General features: G+C 40.1%; 1 protein-coding gene across 8 annotated transcripts in view; it reads right to left on the bottom strand.

Annotated features, from left to right (window-relative positions):
• CCDC91 (coiled-coil domain containing 91) overlaps positions 1–14,389 on the bottom strand; it is a 348,558-nt gene that overhangs the window by 68,281 nt on the left and 265,888 nt on the right. The gene's annotated exons all lie outside the window — the stretch shown is intronic.

Raw genomic sequence — 14,389 nt, 5'->3', positions numbered from 1 at the left:
TTTCCCAACTGGAGGCACCATGCAGAAGTAACAATTGCTGGGATGATCTGTTGGCTCTCTCCAAATCATTGGCACTGCAAAAGGCATACATTTCCTTTTCCTGTTCAACCACTGGCGAAGATTTGTTGCACAAGTGTTGCAGCATATGTGTGGGGCCCACCTCTTGTCCTGATCTCCAATTTTGCAGCCAAAATAAAGGTGATAGGCTTTCTTAACCATAGTGGTTATACTGCGCTTTTCTGATGCAAAAGTCACTTCACCACAAACATAGCAGAAGTTATCTGCACTGTTCACACAAGTATGAGGCATCTCTGCTCACTTTGGCTAAACAGAAATGTGTCCCTTTGCAAAATCAAACACTGACAAATAAGAGAGCACGACACTGTATGATTTCTAGAGCTGATATAGGGCAATTTGTTCAGCAGAGTGATGTAAGCTTCGTTATGATTGCATCCTCCATGACTTCTAGGAATAACATATGAATTGCATCATCATGTATGACCCAATACCAGCTTCAGATTGCATCATTCATTGTTTTGCCTAAAAAGCAAGTACTGTCCAAACCCAGTCATAGATTTATTCATAGATCCAGTCAAAGATGTATTTTAGTCATTTTTGGTTTAAATTGAGATCCCTTCCCTTTATAACTCACTTATCCTCTGCCATTCCCAAGTCAAGGGTCGTATATACTGACCCAATAGCATATCTTGAAAACTAGAGCCATTCAACAATTTTAAGCATCATTTTCGTTCTCAGTGACCCAGAATTAGTAAAGTTTGACTACATTTATTTCAGAAACATTTTGGCTGTAGAGCAGTGTAATTTCCCAAGCTGCTAATGCCAGCTCAAAAGGCAAGAATGCAAACAAAGTCAATGCTGTTCCACTAACACAAATGTGGACTACTTACTTTCATATTGCGTGAATGATGGTGTCCACACTCTGGGGACTTCAGCTTTGATATTTGCATACATTGTGAAGCTAATTTTCTGGGCCTAACTGGCAGCAGTTCTTGTGCACATGCAGCAAGCGCAGAGCACCAAGTCAGGGCTTCCAGTGGAATAATTTGACTAAGACTTCTGGTTCAAAGACAAATTCTCTGAGATACTATGAGCCAGTTTTCTCACTGGATTTATGAGAGTCCTTTAGGGATGTCTCTGTGAGGGTTTTCAGGTGCTTCCTTCAAAGCTTAATGGCTCTAAGATGACAGTTCAAAGCAGATCAGACAGCCATATTCATTAAGATCAGTTCCCAAGTACATGTGAGGACAGACATATTGTATACAAGGTATAAAGGACCAAACATATTAATGCCGGGAGATTTCTTGTACATCTTAAATATCCAGATTTTTTAAGATGTTATTCATTCCACTATAAAACACTATCTTTTGTAGTCTTAATTACAATGTTTTTACTAATGGATATGGGTCTATGCATGTAACAAACCAGCTGAGGACGTTTCTATGATAAACAGAATATTTAATGTGAACTGAAATCTCAAGAGACACATCCATAATCCATTAGCTATCTTTCAGTTACTTTATGCAAACACTCATATTATATTACTAATATATTCTAGTTCGTTTGTGCTTTAATTTGTGAACTTCTTTTAGATACGGTAACTCCTCACTTAACATCATCCCGGTTAATGTTGTTTTGTTATTATATCGCTGATCTATTAGAGAACATACTAGTTTAAAGTTGCACAATGTTTGCTTATAACGTTGTTTGGCCGCCGCTTGCTAGCGGCTAGGGGCTTGGAACCAGGGTGGGTCAGCAGCACCCATATCAGCTCCCCCCGCACGCCTCCCACCTGCTGGTGGGTCCCGCAGTCAGCAACCCCCCCATCCCTCCCCGCGCCTCCTGCCAGCAGCAATCAGCTGTTTTGTGGTGTTCAGGAGGCTCTGGGGGAGAGGGAGAGGAGTGAGGACGCGGCGTGCAGCCTCCCCCCTTCTCCCAGAGCCCCCGGAACACCACGAAATAGCTCATTGCTGCGGGCGGGCGTTGCGGGGAGGGAGGAAGGGGTGGCTGCGCACTGCATCCTTGCTCCTCTCCCTGAGCCTCCTGAATGCCATAAAACAGCTCATAGCTGCGGGCAGGAGGCACAGGGACGCTGTGTGCCATGTCCTTGCTCCTCCCGCCTTCCCTCACCAGCCTCCTGAATGCCGCAAAACAGCTGATTGCTGCGGGCCAGAGGTGTGCAGCCTCCCTCCCTGCGCCTCCTGCCCGCAGCAATGAGCTGTTTTGCGGTGTTCAGGAGGTTCGGGAGGAAAAGGGGGAGGAGCGAGGACGCAGCACGCTGGGGGGGGGGGCGAGCCTGGGGCAGAGCCGGGAGGTTGAGCACCCCCTGGCACTTTGGAAAGCCGGCACCTGTGCAGCCGTGCATGCGCCGTCCGGAAGAGGGAGTGGTGCGCTCCAACGGGATAGCATGGGTTCATCATCACGTTCTGTTTCTGCAGGGAAGTGTTTGTAGCCGCTACCGAGCATCTATTGTGGCTCCTCCCTCCTGCCTCCCTCAGTTCTGCCTTGTAGAGTGTGAGGCTACATTAACAATAACGTGTTAACACGTGAGGGCTCAGCCGAGTGCTAGTTCATCATTTAGCAGCAAGGCAATCCCTGGGAAATATCCCTCCTGATATCAACACTGTTGCTTTAGGAGAAGCTCAGGGAGCTCATGAGCAGGTCCCCAGACAATCCTCTGATTAGAACGTGTTTGAAACATATACTGTGAATGTATATAATGTCTTTTGTCTGGCGAAAAAAAATTCCCTGGAACCTAACCCACCCTGTTTACATTAATTCTTATGGGGAAATTGGATTTGCATACCATTGTTTCACGTAAAGTCGCATTTTTCTAGAACATAACTACGAAGTTAAGTGAGGTATTACTGTAAATCAAATCTGAAGAGCTAAATGATTAACTCAACTTGTCCACTGGCTTTCTATGTTATGCTTATCTTGAATAATGAATGATTTACTATTTCTGATATTCACTTCTCCAGTAACTATGAAGTCTATATTATAATGTCTACACCAGACGGAAACAGTTGTACAGAAATCATTCTACACCATTTGCTGATTCTAAATTCTCATGGAAAAATGAAGCGATGAGTTTTCCTGAGTACAGCAACCAGGAACTGATGTAGATAATGAGACTTGGCTAATCCCTTAAACATAAAATGCACCCAGGGCTTATGATGCCACTTGTAAAGAGAAGTTTCATCTATTTTTCTCTTAAACAGAAGATTTGTTACCTGATTATTTCCTTTCTGGGCTGACCTCTCTCTTTGCCCAGACTATTTGGACTGTGGCTTTGTGCAACTGCCAGAGGCAGCTCATACATGACCCAAGGCTCTGAAGCTTACTCATGGCCCTTCCACCTATTGACCCAATAGAAAAGAACTTCCAATGTGATATTAAATCATTGTAAACGTAATAGACTAATTTAAACTTGTAATTACAATCTTTTATCTATAACTGCTGTGGACTCTACACATGACTCAGGATCTGAGCTCATTTGAAGTAATCCCTTGAGAACTTATCCAGTGTGAGGCAGAGTATGGGAAACAGGTTAGTGTCCAACAGGAAATCTATTTAGGTAATAAATGTTTCATTGTGATGCAATCTCTCCTCCAATCAAGGCTATCTGTGCAAGCAGTAAGGCTGCAAGCAGTGAGGAAAATGTAGTAGAGAGGAAGTGATTTAAAAAAGTGTTTTCCTTTCTCTACAGCTAAGCAACTGATTACCCAGGGATCACTGGTGGCAGCACCTTCCTGCAAAGAGTTTTTCTGTGGAGGACTGTAGTTCACCACAGTAGTGTTTGATACAAACATTCACGGAAGTTCAGGTGGCATGTTTGCAGATTTCTTCTTTCATGGATGCTGCTCTTTTCCCCCCAGAAAGCAGCCACAGGTCATGTTGAGTGGGATCTGATTCACAGTGGAATAGGTTATCCTCTGTGATGCAGTACTTGTAACAGAGAGTCTAGATGTCTTAGGATAAAGACATTTTGGATGAAAACAACAAACAATGAGAATGATTTCATAACTTGGTCTGTTCACTTTAGAGATAAGTTTACTGCCCTTGTCACAAGAAGCTTATGCTGTGCTCTATCTTTCTGACATTGTGGCTTTTGGAAAAACAGCATATTATCCCCCTTGAAGATATGGAAAACTCAACTTTAGATAGGAATGATTTGGGAGTACAATGCACATTCTTGCCCTTATGAAATATGCAAGTAGAGTTTGTGTCTTTCTAGGGCAAAGTCTCTGAGCCTCAACTTGATAGTGAAATGCTGCTAAAGCAGCATGTTTGGATTCAAATATGGGGAATTTAAAGAGACTGATGTCAATGCCTCAAAGGGGAGATCTACAAGGTATTGTAGCGCCATATTCAGATGACATGTAGGAAAGACAGATATGCCTATAGGCGTGCTGCCCTGAAGAACCATGAAGGGAGTGGTTCCATTGTGTAATTATATCAATATTATGCTCTTTACTTTTATGACTTGAGTAAATGGTGCACAGTTCAAAGTCTAAGTCTAGACCTCCTGAAGAAAGTCTGCCACTTGATGAGGAGAATGCAGATGAGTACAGCTCTTCTGAGGGAAGATGCAGATCCTTGGGAAGTTGAAGTAGGCTGAGAAGAACCAGACATAAACCTTGGGGGATGGATGCAAGGATAGTGATAATCAAGCTAGCCCAGTACAGACAGTTTGATAAGAAGTGTGAGAATACTTACAAGGGGAGATAGATTCAATGTTTGTAATGGCTCAGCCATTCCCAGTCCTTATTCATACTAACCCACAGAATCCCCCCTACCAGCACTACAATAAAAAGGATTCTGCGTGGACTCCTCCAGACGGTCGAAACAACAGACTGGATTTCTACATAGATTGCTTCCGTCAACGTGCAAAGGCTGAAATTGTGGAAAAGCAACATCACTTGCCCCATAACCTCAGCTATGCTGAACACAACACCATCTACAGCCTCAGAAACAACCCTGACATCATAATCAAAAAGGCTGACAAAGGAGGTGCTGTCATCATCATGAATAAATTGGAATATGACCAAGAGGCTGCTAGACAGCTCTCTAACACCACATTCTACAGGCCATTATCCTCTGATACCACTGAGGATTACCTAAAGAAACTACACCATCTGCTAAAAAAACTCCCTGACAAAGCACAAGAACAAATCTGTACAGAGACATATGCCTAGAACCCCAACCAGGGGTATTCTATTTGCTACCCAAGATCCATAAACCTGGAAATCCTGGACGCCCCATCATCTCAGGCAATGGCACCCTAACATCAGGCTTGTCTGGGTATGTGGACTCTCTCCTCAGACCCTATGCTACCAGCACTCCCAGCTATCTTCGAGACACCACTGACTTCCTGAGGAAACTACAATCCATCGGTGATCTTCCAGAAAACACCATCCTAGCCACTATGGACGTAGAAGCCCTCTACACCAATATTCCACACAAAGATGGACTACAGGCTATCAGGAACAGTATCCCTGATAATGTCACAGCTAACCTGGTGGCTGAACTTTGTGACTTTGTCCTCACCCACAACTATTTCACATTTGGGGACAATATATACCTTTAAGTCAGTGGCACTGCTATGGGTACCCGCATGTCCCCACAGTATGCCAACATTTTTATGGCTGACTTAGAACAACGCTTCCTTAGCTCTCGTCCCCTAACGCCCCTACTCTACTTGTGCTACATTGATGACATCTTCATCATCTGGACCCATGGAAAAGAAGCCCTTGAGGAATTCCACCATGATTTCAATAATTTCCATCCCACCATCAAGCTCAGCCTAGATCAATCCACACAAGTGGTCCATTTCCTGGACACTACTGTGCTAATAAGCGATGGTCACATAAATACCACCCTATACCGGAAACCTACTGACCGCTACACTTACCTACATGCCTCCAGCTTCCATCCAGGACACACCACACGATCCATTGTCTACAGCCAAGCTCTAAGATATAACCACATTTGCTCCAATCCCTCAGACAGAGACAAGCATCTACAAGATCTCTATCAAGCATTCTTAAAACTACAATACCCACCTGCTGAAGTGAAAAAACAGATTGACAGAGCCAGACGAGTACCTAGAAGTCACCTCCTACAAGACAGGCCCAACAAAGAAAATAACAGAACACCACTAGCTGTCACCTTCAGCCCCCAACTAAAACCTCTCCAGCGCATCATCAGAGATCTACAACCTATCCTCAGAGAAGATCCTTTACTCTCACAGATCTTGGGAGACAGACCTGTCCTCGCTTACAGACAACCCCCCAACCTAAAGCAAATACTCAACAGCAGCCACACATCACTGAACAAAAACACTGACCCACGAACTTATCCTTGTAACAAAGCCCGATGCCAACTCTGTCCACATATCTATTCAAGTGACATCATCATAGGACCTAATCACATCAGCCATACCATCAGGGGCTCGTTCACCTGCACATCTACCAAAGTGATATATGCCATCATGTGCCAGCAATGCCCCTCTGCCATGTACATTGGCCAAACCGGACAGTCACTCCGCAAAAGAATTAATGGACACAAATCTGACATCAGGAATCACAATACTCAAAAACCAGTGGGAGAACACTTTAACCTGTCTGGTCATTCTATGACAGACCTGCGGGTGGCTATTTTACAACAGAAAAACTTCAAAAACAGACTCCAACGAGAGACTGCTGAGCTGGAATTGATATGCAAACTAGATACAATCAACTCAGGATTGAATAAGGACTGGGAATGGCTGAGCCATTACAAACATTGAATCTATCTCCCCTTGTAAATATTCTCACACTTCTTATCAAACTGTCTGTACTGGGCTAGCTTGATTATCACTTTTTTTCTCTTATTTAATTGGCCTCTCAGAGTTAGTAAGACAACTCCCACCTGTTCATGCTCTCTGTATGTGTGTATATATATCTCCTCAATATATGTTTCAGTCTATATGCATCCGAAGAAGTGGGCTGTAGTCCACGAAAGCTTATGCTCTAATAAATTTGTTAGTCTCTAAGGTGCCACAAGTACTCCTGTTCTTTTTGCGGATACAGACTAACACGGCTGCTACTCTGAAACCTGTCATTATTTAATCAGCATGAGCTGTAATGGTAGCCAGAGCTAAAGATACCTGTACTGAAGAAGTCTGTACCAATGAAGATGGTACTAGGCACAACGGTAGTGATGAAGAAACCTCAACAGATGGAAGTCTATTATCTCGGTGTGGTTCCAAATATTATGAGACAAATGGTATCAATATCACTGGTATTGAGGCAGAGGCACTGGTTGCTGAGGATTGACAATGTAGTACCGGACCAGAAAAGTGTGAGTCAGCTGCTACCAAATATCACGGTATCAGTCAGATTTAGCAGGGACAGGCTTGGACAAGTCAGAAGAATGAATGACTCTGACTTTTTCTTAGCTGGTACTGTGGATGGTGACCGCTGTCAAGCCCCTGCTGAAGATCTCTGCTTCTTTCTGACTCTGGCAACAGGAATTTCTTTTGAGAAGGGACCTCAGGTCAGAAGCACTCCTCATAGATGTCTTCATTAAAAGAACGTGAAAGGGGCACCATAGGCTTTTTTGCATGCGTTTGGAAAAATATCTATTGAATATTTTTCCGGGATGTGACTTTCCCCTAGACAAAAGAGGCACTTATATATTCATAATTTAAAGGAATAGCTGCCTCACAGGCAGGGCAGGTTTTAAAATAAGAACCTGAAAAAAGTAACTATTAAAACACTAAATCTATTATAGGAAAGGCTACTGGGAAGCAACTTGGCACTATAGGAAATCCACCTGTCATGGGCAGTAAGATGGAATTGAGTGCTGCACCATCCGTTATGACCTGGGGGAATGGGGAGCAAGCACATAAGGTCATGCAGGGCAAGTGCATGACCCCAGTGGACACTGCTGACCAAAACAATCCTAGCTTGCCTGAATGGGACACATACACACTTACAGTGAGAACTGTGTGAACAAAAACTTGAAGAACAACATTGAGATTTGAGTTGGACAGGGAATCCATAGGCTTCTTTTGTCTACCAATGAAGCAAGTCAACCACTTGGGTTAATATTTTCACTCCCTAGCCCCGCACCCAATTACCTCTCGGAATAGTTCCGTGAATGTAGCAGGAATCTCTGAAGTTCGCCTGGGATTAGTTCTGTGCAAGGAGTCTAGAAATGCCAGTAGTTACAATCAACAATGAATAGATGACAACTGGTTCTGAGCTATTTTGGAAAATAAGATTTGAAACTTAATGATTTTTCTTCTACACAGAAGACTAGCTACTGACTGTGGTTAAGGAGACAACTATAACTATCTGAACCCGTAAATGATCACAGTCTCTGAAGGGATCAGAAATCTGTTCTGTACATTAATTCATAGGTGCTGGAACTAAGGGTGCTGGCTTGAAGCACCCCTTGGCTTGAAGTTGTTTCCATCATATACCGGGTTTACAGTTTGGGTCAATGGCTCTCAGCACCCCCACTATACAAACTGTTCCAGTTCCCCTGCATTCATTACAAATCTATAATCTTGGGGAAATAACAAGATTTTCTGTGTTGTGAAGACCTGAAGGATGTGGTTCTGATTAGCATATCCACACCTGTGTCTAACGGGTAAAAAAGAACATCTGTATGCTTGCTGTACCCAAGAGTTCTCCTTTACTCTTTAATTTTAGGATTGTTTTATTGTATATTATTTGTTTATTGTTTACTTGTTATACTGACATGTGATTAGTGCTATATGAATTATTAATAAAATATTACCAGGCTAATCTACTTTTTAAAGCAACGGGCCCATTCATATTCAGGATATTCTAACTTAGAGCCATCAAATAAGAATTTTTTAACAATTGTAATTATTGTTTAAATTTAAGTTACTACTTCGATTAAAATAAGCACATATGGTTATGTTGATAATGGCATGTATACAATTTTTGTAGAATTTATAATTCAACCACAAGGAAGGAGGACTTCTGCAGCAAGTGGCTTCCTTTTTTAACTCTGATTGTTTCTATAAAACTTAATTTTGAATACAACTTTCCAGCACACTAGCCCATTGCCTTTTAATGTACAAAAGTTAGTGTCCTTTAGAATCTGGGTCCCAATGCAGAAGAATAATTCTTGAGATTTATTAAAAAACCAAAAAAACCAAAAAACTTATTACACTTGGTTTTAGAAATCATTCCTTGGATGTGAGCATTTGTTGCTTCTTGGATGCTTCCTTCCTTCTTCATAGCCTGCTCATGTGTAATGGTCTCATTTGTGGGATGGGTTGGAAAACACTATTTTCTAATCCAAGGCCATAGGTCTTTATAAACCAAAAACTCTTCCTCCCTCAGGGATATGTCAGGGGATGTGGTCTTTCCTGTCTCCTTTTTCTAAAAGCCTCAAAGGTTGAGGTATCTTTTATTAATTTCAGTATGTTATATGTGATATTACACTGGCTATACATATGAAAAGGAAGTTATTTTCAGGATTTTATTTTTTCATTTTTAAAGCAGTTAAAATTGGTGTCTTATATAGATTCCATAGGCATTTGGAAAGATTCTAGATGATAAAAATTTAAAAAGAGAAAAGTCTCTTTTTAAAAACGGTGATTATATAGAGTAATCTGAAAGTGAGTGAGGACAGTTGTAACAGTTCTTAATATTGTATATTACTATAAAAATTTAACATATAAAGGATTCTTAATATTATTCTAAATTAGAACCAGATTTATGAATTTTCAATAAGTTGTAACATTTTGATAATCATAACAAAAGACTAATTTTCTTTCTGGTTTTTCTGTCATACCTACTTTCTTTTCCTTTTTTGGGTAATGAATATTATATTGGGATTTTCAAGATCTCTAGACAAGCTCTCACTGAGAATTAAGTGCAGAATAAATTAAGCCTTCCTCAGTTTTACTCACTAGGAAAAATTATTGTGGAACATTAAAACTTCAAGTTGACACACAACTCTGGGTTGCTATTACTACCACTTTGTAGTAATAGCAGACACAGAGACTTTTTCAAGAATCCACGTATGAGGATATCTGTAAATGTTAGATTTTTTTTAGCGGCTTATCACAAACTACACAAGTTGATAAAACAGATATTAGACTGAAACAAAAATTTAAAAAATCATTTAATCAGTATGTCCAGCAGTGAGTTTTAAGTTACTTTGAACATTGGTTATACAGAACGGTTATTGTAAGGAAAGAAATGTATTTTATACAATTTCAAAATAAACTGACGCTTCTGAACAAGATTCTGTTTATGGATCTTTTCCTGAAGCACTTAATCATTGCTAACCAAGTGGAAATACTGCTCTGCCCACGTCCTCTGCTTCGAAGGACTTTAAACATTTTTATAAACAGCAAGGAAGTGTACTCTTACACACTGTATGCTACCCATTAGTGGGTGGAACCGGATCTTCCTCTGATATTCGAAGAAAAATGGCAATATGATCTCTCTGAACTTCAGCCAGTAAATGGAAGTAAAACCTGTGCTTTCTCTGAGGGTCCATCTAGGAATCCCTCCCAAAGTTATTGCCATTTAGTATAGTTAATAAGGTATATTTCTCATTCTGACAGGTGCTCCAGCCTTGACCAGAGATCTGTTCACACTGCCTCTGATGTAGCCATCTCAAAAGCTACTTTGGGGTTATACACATTTTCCAATTTGAATGGCAATGCACAGAGACTTCACAAAACTTGCACCAGGAATAGCTAGCCCTCCTTAGCTGTATCCTTTCTGAACAGGCATGTGAGGCAACTGATCAATAAGTAATACAAAAACCTCCACTTGTATTCAGCATTTTGACATTCAAGACTGGAATTCATTATGGAATGAATGAAAACTCCACTCTTACAAGATAAATTGAAGGAAAGATTGATTCTGTCAAGGATATAATTTTCATTGTCTCCTTGATAAGTATTTCAAGGATTAGATGCATTTGAATTTTCTTTTCTTATACTTAATACTCTGTTTTGATTCAGAGACACTATTGCCCAGCTACTTTTAGTTTATATAATAAATATCTTTCTCATTTCATCTAAATGTAATATGATGTGAAATTACAGTAACTCCTCACTTAACATTGTAGTTATGTTCCTGAAAAATGTGACTTTAAGCGAAACGATGTTAAGCGAATCCAATTTCCCCATAAGAATTAATGTAAATGGGGGGTGGGGGGGATGGGGAAGGCTAGGTTCCAGGGAATTTTTTTTTTGCCAGATAAAAGGCATTATATACATTTTAAACATTTTTAAACAAGCAATTTAATACATGTACAGTATAAGTTTTAAACAATTTTAATCAAGCAATTTAATATAGGTATTAAACAGGTTGGCAGCCCCCCATCAGGTCCCCTACATCCCACCCAGTGCTTCCCGCCCGTCGGCAGCCTCCGCGGATCAGCACCTTCCCCCTGCTCCTCCCGCCTCCTGCCCGCAGCAATCAGCTGTCTTGCGGCATTCAGGAGACTGGGTGGAGGAGCGAGGACGCGGCACATGTCCTGCCCCCTCCCCTCAGCCTCCTGACCACCAAAAAAACTGCTGATTGCCACAGGCAGGAGGCATGGGAGGGAGGGGGGAGGCTGCGATATTTGGCCCAAGATTTTAATATGAATTTTATACTAATTTCTGTAAGTCTCACAAGAGGTGAGATAGCTTTATAGTAGTAAGACAATAAAACAATGGGAAGAGATCTCCATGAAGCAACTATGTCTATAAATTATTTTTTGGGGGGAAAAATCCATTCTTTCTGATGTAAATGGAAATCCATATACCAAGGGATGAAATGGAGATGAGCTGTTTTAGATTTGCTAGATAAAAAAATTCAAGGGATGTGTTAGTTTGCCAAAACCTTTTCTTCATTCTAAATATCTTTTGTGGTGACTAGCTTCCAAATAAAAATGTAATAATACTTTTCACATGAAACTTTTTAATGACTTATGGAAAATAAAGTTCAGAAGGCAGTTTAGAGCTTAAAAATGTGAAGAAAGGAAGAGTAATCAATGATGTTTGAAGCACACAGACTTTTGCAGATGTTATGGCTAACACCCTGAAAAAACAGCCTAAGTTTCTAAGTTTGATGTCTTCACTGATCATAGCGAGTGCACAGTAAATGTTAACGCAAGCAATAAATACTAAATTGACAACGGTTTATTATTGGGTCAACATCTTTTGAGCCTTTTGTAAAGGATGTAGTTAATTGATTAATATTCTGTTTTTTGTAAAGTGGGAAAATTGCTGATACTACTACATGGATTCTTACAATATTTACTTGTAAACCTCAGTGTAAAAAAAGATTTTAGTACTGAATGAGCACAACACTATGATGGCTGATGAGAATTACATTGTGTTTACTTCTTGCAAAAGTATTGTAGCAAATCTTTTGCACAGATGTAGTAAACAGAATTTGTGGAATCCATTCTGCTAGCTGAAATAGTGCTTATGACTACTGGGGAAAGTTATTATTTTAAATATCCTTTTCTAAGCAGCCAAGTCATCATCTTGAAGGTTTGATTTGATGGAGGAACCATCTGAATTTTTTTTAATCGCTTTTTGTATTTTCCAGATGGAAATGAAAATCTGAGGATGAACAATGAAAACCCTGGTACTCTTGGTGTCTAGGCAACTATTACGATTATTTTGGTAGCTAAATTTTTGGCCAGATACTTATCTCAATTTTAAAATAAACTAATGAACCTGTGATAAAATAACTGTTTTTGAAAGAGATGGGGGGAAATGCACCTGCAAATGAGATGGAAATGGAGCCCTTGAGTCTTTTCATGTAGAACAGGGAAACATTATGAGAACTCAATAGAAGACATATGTGAGATCTTCAGTAGACTTTCACTTTTGATCCAGACATTCAACTATTTTATGCTAATTTCCAAATTTTTCTGCTGGATACGGCTTTGACTACATTTGTTTTGGGAAGGCCATATTTTCTAAACAACAACAACTGTTGCTGACAGTGAGGATTTTGCACTAGACAGCTTAGTTGGTGGTCCCGGTAGTTTGTTTATCTGAGATGTGAATTATTTTAACAGAGACTGCTATTTTATGTGGTATCATTTATTCCGTAATTGGCCTTTTGTGATTGATCAATTTAGTCAAGATACAGATGAGCTCAAACATGTTTTCCCCGGGCATTGGTCTCACCTTCCCTGTCAACAAACCCAATATTGCTAAAACTAACCTCCAGTCATAAGATAATGACAGAGAACTCATGCAATACTGCTCTTGGACTGATCAGCAAGTAATACTTTTGAAGTTAAATGAATCTGGCTGAATTCCCACACTACTCCGAGCCTCTGATGGCCAGGGAAATAAGAGACCAAACACATGCTTTCTTTCACAAGACAATATGACTTTGTTACCAGTTATGTTCAAGCATAATGTTATATTTATATTTTCAGAGCTCTAAAATTACTGGGTTTGATTCAGGTGGAGCATCAGATTATGCTAGGTCCCCAAATGGCTTGCAGATATCAAGCAAAACCCTAAAACTGGACTGTGTTGAGTGGGAAGGGGTGTGGCCAGAGGACACATTGCCTCTGGACATCCAATGGGTAGCTTCTGCTGGCATGGTTCCTCTGAGCCACCATCGTAACTCAAAACTGTCTTTCCTAACTGGTACCCCTGGGGGAGAGTGGTAGTGCAAATATCTGCCTCCCCCAGAAGTGAATCAAGTGAGTATATACCATTCTAGAATGGACTTCTGTCCAGTTGGGTCCTAATTTTGCTCCTATTGAAATCAATGGCAAACTCCCAGTGACTTCAATAGGAGCAGGCCTTTAAATGTTTGCAGTCTTGGTACATCAACTTTCTGAACAAGATGAAATATTACCTTTTCAGAATGGTGTCTGACAATTTGGACATAATACCTGACATTTATTAGTGTGTACACAAGAGAATAAGTAACTCAACAGTTAGAGAATGTGTTGCATACACAGTCTGCAGAACAATGATTTTATGTATAGAGATAAAATGGAACATGCTAAACCTATTGAACTCAATAATGAATTGAATTCAACTGCCAACAATGGGATATGATGATCTGCATTTTTGTCCAAACTTTATAATTTTTGTAATAAGAAATTCTACATATTTTAACCAAGATATTCATTTCTGTACTTCTCCTTGGCTTCTGTTAGAATTGAAATTTTGCAGATATGCATAATTGGATATAGTACTATGCCAGACAAATTATCCAAAGTAGATTTGCAAAATCACAGGTATAAAAATTGAACTGATAACATTACAATTTAAAACTGACTTTTATGCTTAATAAACTTAATTAATATAATTCTAGCCACATGAATTTAAACCTTAGGCCATTATTATATAAGAGTG

Source organism: Malaclemys terrapin, chromosome 1 (assembly GCF_027887155.1).
Source record: "Malaclemys terrapin pileata isolate rMalTer1 chromosome 1, rMalTer1.hap1, whole genome shotgun sequence".
Taxonomy (NCBI): Eukaryota; Metazoa; Chordata; order Testudines; family Emydidae; genus Malaclemys; species Malaclemys terrapin.
The sequence above is the reverse complement of the archived record's forward strand: the minus strand, read 5'-3'. Positions and strand labels throughout refer to the sequence as shown.